This window comes from Vulpes lagopus, chromosome 1 (genome assembly GCF_018345385.1).
Source record: "Vulpes lagopus strain Blue_001 chromosome 1, ASM1834538v1, whole genome shotgun sequence".
Taxonomy (NCBI): domain Eukaryota; kingdom Metazoa; phylum Chordata; class Mammalia; order Carnivora; family Canidae; genus Vulpes; species Vulpes lagopus.
Genome location: NC_054824.1, coordinates 70,716,102 through 70,722,087, shown reverse-complemented (window position 1 = coordinate 70,722,087; position 5,986 = coordinate 70,716,102). Strand labels below are relative to the sequence as shown.

General features: G+C 37.6%; 1 pseudogene; it reads left to right on the top strand.

Annotated features, from left to right (window-relative positions):
* Nucleotides 1–395: 395 nt before the first annotated feature.
* LOC121486877 lies at nucleotides 396–2,534 on the top strand (annotated as a pseudogene).
* Nucleotides 2,535–5,986: the final 3,452 nt, after the last annotated feature.

The window sequence follows — 5,986 nt, the reverse complement described above, 5'->3', positions numbered from 1 at the left end:
CAGGGCGCGATCCTGGAGACCCGAGATCGAGTCCCACGTCGGGCTCCTGGTGCATGGAGCCTGCTTCTCCCTCTGCCTGTGTTGTGTCTCTGCCTCTCTCTCTCTCTCTCTCTCTGTGACTATCATAAGTAAATAAAAATTATTTTTAAAAAATTTGCAACTTAATGGCAACTTTCTTGCCATTTGCAATGACCTGAATAGAGCTAAAGTGTATTATGCTAAGAGAAATTAGAGAACGACAAATACCACATGATTTCCCTCATATGTGGAATTTAAGAAACAAAAGAGATGAACACATGGGAAAGGGGAAAAAGGAGAGAGAGAAACAAACCATAAGAAACTCTTAAAGATAGAGTAGATGGAGGGAGGTGGGCGGGGGATGGGCTCCATAGGGGATGGGGATTAAGGAGGGTACCTGTAGTAATGAGAACTGGGCATTTTATGTAAGTGATGAACCACTGAATTCTACTCCTGAAACAAGTATTGCACTGTATGTTAAATAATTCGGATTTAAATAAAAATTTGAAGAATGAAAAAAAAAGGGAAGGTAACCTTTCCAACTAGAAAATCATTAAAAGATTCCATCTTCTGAGCGCTGATTTCTCTAACTTATTTAACCTAATTGTGTAACTTGAAGATAGAAATTTTTCTCTACAGTCTCGTGAAAACAGAATGACAGTGGAATTTAAGTTCACAGATACTGTACTTTGACCTTATCCCAGCCTGGAATTTTTCTTAAATGTTAGGAACATTTAAAGCATTAGGAACCTTGGTTAATTTCTTTTATTTTCCCCTGCGTATTTGAGACTCCTGTCTTGGATTCATGTGAGTTAATAGTGATCTCTTGGAATCAATAAAAACAGGAGCTCCATTGAACATGACAGACAATGGTTTTTATTTTCTAATATTGTCCAGATGAGGACCTCATCCTAATTTAAGGACACCTTCCAAAGGAGGCTCCTTTCTTTGACACCTACAGTATAGCCATACCAATTCTCAAGACACAAGCAGCAGACTCCAAGCTTTTACATTTCCTAAAGACATACAAATTGATCTGCGTTTTCTCTGGTGGAAACTGGATACCTGGTCAACTTTCCAGGGCCTTGTTTTTAAGTCAAGAAATTTGCAGCCTACTCTCTTTCTCCCTGTGTTGGTTTGCTTCCTGGGTTTACTTGGGTTATCCAGCTGACTTGCTGTTGCTGTAATAACAGGACTGAGCATGCTATGTTGAAAGCCACCCCTGAAAACCAGAAGAAGCTATTTTTGAAAACCCTATCAGCTGATAGATTCCTTTCTGATCACTCCTCATAACCTCTAGTTTTTTGTTTTTTTCTAGTCTAGAGCAAATCTTTAGGAGCTGACCAGGATCCAAAGCTGTTGTAGCCTAAATTGGCTGTGATCTTCCCCATACTTGAGAGTGCTGAGCTTTAACATGGACCTTAGCTACCTGGAAGGCCTGCTGTGAGGGGGCAAAGCCAGACTCTTGACCCAGCAGGAATACATCAACCTGGTCCAGTGTCGCACCCTGGAAGATGTGAAAATTCATTTCCAGACCACTGATCATGGCAACTTCTTGGCTTATCCTCTTATGGCTTCCAAAACTGACACCAAGATGAAGAAAAAGCTATGCAGAGAATTTGGATATTTCTGGAATCATCCCCCAGAACCCTGAGCACATTTTTTTGCATACATGATGTGCAGTTACATGACAATGTGATTCTACTGATGAATGGTGCATTGCCAAAAAAAAAAAAAAAAATCTGTGCAAGAAATTCTGGTGAAGTGCCACCTATTAGGCTATTTCACAGAAATGGAAACCGTCAACATTATGGAGACGCTTTCCTATCCCTTTAATGCTGTTCTGGTTGAAATACCGTTAGCTACATTCTTTCTGGACTATATGTCTGAAAATACTGTAGATAAACTGAATATTGAATTACTGCATAATACGCTGTACAAATCTTACCTTGAAGCATTCTATAAATTCTGTAAGGATCATGGTGATGTCACAGCAGAAATTATGCATCCCATTCTTGAGTTTGAGGGTACCAGAGGTGCTTTTATCATGACGTTTAACCCTTTGTAACCGAACTGAGTAAAGACGACCGAGAGACCCTCTACCTGACCTGTGGCAAGCTCTGTCCTGAGCAACTACACCTGTTGGCTCAAGCAGAAGACTTTGACCAGATGAGGTGAGTAAAGGACCATTACAGACTTTACAGGCCTTTGTTTGAGACTGTGGTCATGGCGCTGGAGGAAAGACATTGGAGGATGTGTTTTATGACTATGAGGTACAAATGAAAGTGCTGGCATTCAACATGCAATTCCACTATGGCGTGATTAACATATACACAAAGCTAAAGGAACAAGAAATGAAAAATATTGTGTGGACAGCAGAATGCTTTTCACAAAGACATTGAAGTAATATGAACAGTTACATTCCAATTTTATAACCAGTGTAGGGCCTCAAATGCAGAAAATCATAAATATTAAGAAGAGATTTTGAGGAAAATAAAAAGAATTGTGTTATATGATATGGGTTATACAAAAATAATCCATACTGCACCTTTGTGAGTTGCAGACCCCCTGGAAACAGAAAACCAACCCTGAAATGGTGTTTCTTTTTTTTTCCAGCAGCCTTAAATTTTGTTTCCACATTTATGTCTCATTTTTTATTTTTTATCATATCTTAGATATTAATTCTGATTAGCCCCATGGTGCTTTTTCTATTCTTATTTGGTTGTATTAAAAATCAGATCTAATTTTTAAAAAAGAAAAAAAGAGAAATGTACCATTTCTGCACCAAAAACAGCTGGAGTGTGAGGTTCTAGATCCTCTTGGATACCTCACTTTCCACTTCACAATGGACCCATGTTTTTACACAGGAAGGGGGAAAAAATCTATCAAATAATGGAAGAAATAACTGGCTTCTTGGGAAGACTGAAAATTATCCAGCAACCTCTTTCCAAGGGGAAAATAATGCATATATTAGAAAAGAAAACACAATCATATGGCTTCCCAAAGCTTCTCAAACACCAGGCATCACCCATCTATGTATCCTCCAGAGAGCAACAGGTGTACTGTAAATCAGGAAAAGCAACCCTCTCAGGCTGCAAGTTCTGCACATTAATGGCTCCCATACTTCTTCCTATATCAATATGGGAAAACGGATTTTGCCAGACTTCAGTTCACAGAAGCAAGACACCTCATTAGAGTCTATAATGAAGCTAATTTAGATCACAAAACCTAGAGGTAGGTAACAATTTTAGCTTGAAATTTTCCAGCAACCAGCTCAGAAAGGTGTTTACAGTGGCTATCCTATAAAACAAAATCAAAGAATAATTGATATGATACCCAGACCAGAAAATTTCTCAAGTTCCTATTTTTAAAAGTGAGCCTCTCAACAATTCTGTTTTAGGAAGTCTAATAGGGGTTTCAAAGGTCTGTCTTTTATGGGATTGCTCAGTATAGGTAAACATTAGAGTCTCTAGGTGATTCAGTCTGTTAAGTGGCTGCCTTCCGCTCAGGTCATGATCCTGGAGTCCTGGGATGGAGCCCTGTAAGGGGCTCCCTGTTCAGCTCTCTCTCCCCCACTCATGCTCTCTCCCCCTCTCTCTCAAATAAATAAATAAAATCTTTTTTTTAAAGGTTTTATCTATTTACTCATGAGAGACACAGAGATAGAGGCAGAGACACAGGCAGAGAGAGAGAAGCAGGCTCCCTGCAGGGAACCCAATGCGGGACTCCATCCCAAGATCCCAGGATCATGCCCTGAGCCAAAGGCAGACACAACCAACTGAGCCACCCAGGCACCACACAAATAAAATCTTTAAAAAAAACAGCATCAAACCAAAAGATAATTCTGTAACAAGAATTCTACAGAGAGCCAACCCATTATAGAAGAATAAGTACAGCAATAGAAAAAAATACAAAGTAACCCAGAAAAATAAAGTGACTAACTCTTACTGCTATGAAGCAGGTCAAGAAAAGTTTCCTGGGGAAGGAATTTTGATAGATGTAACTTGGAATTTTCCAAGTAAGCTGTAGAAGGGGAACATTCCAGGCAGAAGAAACCACAAAAAAGTAAAGGCAGGCAGTCATGAATCAGCATTTTTTCATAGAGATCTATATCTATAATCAGATTAACTGGGGGAAAACGTGAAGTGGGGAGACACAGGAGAGGTAGGTAGTAGCAAGATCTAGAAATGTCTTCTATACTGTGTTAGAGATTTGATATTTATTTTAAAATAAGTAAAATTAACAAAGTTCTAAATGAGGACTTTAGAAATAATAGTAACAAAGCTGAGAGAATATACTTAAGGCTGTCTGGGAGGTGGAATTTACAATTAAGTACTGAGTAATAAAATAAGTGAAAGGGTCCATGGGGAGGTAAGAATGTGAGTCTAAAGTTTCTGATTCAGGGGATAAATGACAGGAAATCATTGAAATCCATTGGCCTATCTTGCACTTTAAAAGGATTTTTTTGCCCATACATGCTTCTGCAACAATCATGCATTGGCCATTAGAGAAGAGCAATTCACTGAATTATGCAGGTATTTGAAATGTCAGCACACTTTATACACTATCTTTTTAAATCACATTCATTAATATTGCCTCTGACTTCATCAGAAAAGTTTTTAAGTACTCCACGGTAGCAGGTACAAGCTTCCCAAAATTCTAATTTTCACTCAAAAGTTTAAATTTTATCATTGGTAACAGATATAATGAGCTGTTTTTTTGAAGTGACAGTCTCACTTTGTTCATATTCAAGAAAATGTCTCCCATATACCCAAGTCTGAATAACCAATTTTCTGTCAGTTGTTTGTTTTTCCAAATGAAAAAAAAAATGTGTTACATAAAAAAAGTAGCTAATTCAGCTTGCAACTCAAAGTTTTCTCTGGATACAACCACCATATTTTAGTATATAGCAGAAGAGCTTGATGGGTATTTCTTATTTCATCACCGAATATTTCTTAAAATGTACTCAAGAGTTGAGATTTAATAGAAGTGATAATTATTTTTCCTTCATCAAGAACATTCTCTAGTGAAACTGACTTTTTAAAAACTGTGGGTGTGTCATAATAAAGAATATAATGAGTGCTAAAGCAATCTGATGCTCTTATCTTGATTCATGCCAAGGCGCTGGTAGTATTATCCACCATTGTTCTTACACTGTCAGTACACATGTGAATACAGGTGTTGCAGGAAAAACCATGAGGGTCAAAAAAGGTTGTACAACACTGTTAATGATTTAGCACCCCTGTGTCTATTGTCAAGCATTCACATAAAAAAAGGTCAATGATTAGTTAGCAATGATACCAAATGAGTACAAGCCGGACAGCATGTTTAGACACATCTATAGATCAGTCCATTTATGTTTGCAGTTAAATCATTAACTTGACAGGTTACTCTATCATTGGAAAGTGGTAGTACTATGCTTTCTTATACTGTCTTTTAATCAGGCAGGCATTCGTGAAACAATGCAACTGTTCAAGGCTTTATTGGTCTCTTTACTAGTATGTAAGCTCCTCTAGCCAATGTAATGTTATCCTGTAAGAGGCTTTTACAGAGCTTGAAACATCTACATTTAAAACATTTAAGTCCCTGCCCAGGTGAGCTTTGGACTCTTGATCTCAGGGTCTTGAGATCAGGCCCTGTGTCCAGCTACATACTGGGCATGGAGCCTACTTAAGATTCTCTCTCTACCCCACCCCACCCTCCACCACATGCAAGCTCTCTCTCTCTCTCTCAAAAAAAGAAAAATATCCTCTGATATATTTTTAAGCCATCCTTAAGTCCAAGAAAATGTATTATAAATATATTTTGTTTTATTTTAGAATAAAATATTCAATTCTAAAATAATAAATTTCATACAAAATTTTGAAAATTAAAAGTGGTTTTGGAAAATATTTTAATATTATTGCAAAACAAGATAAAATTAATTCTCATGTTTATGTATAGGTGCAGGAAAATCTTTGAGATTTAA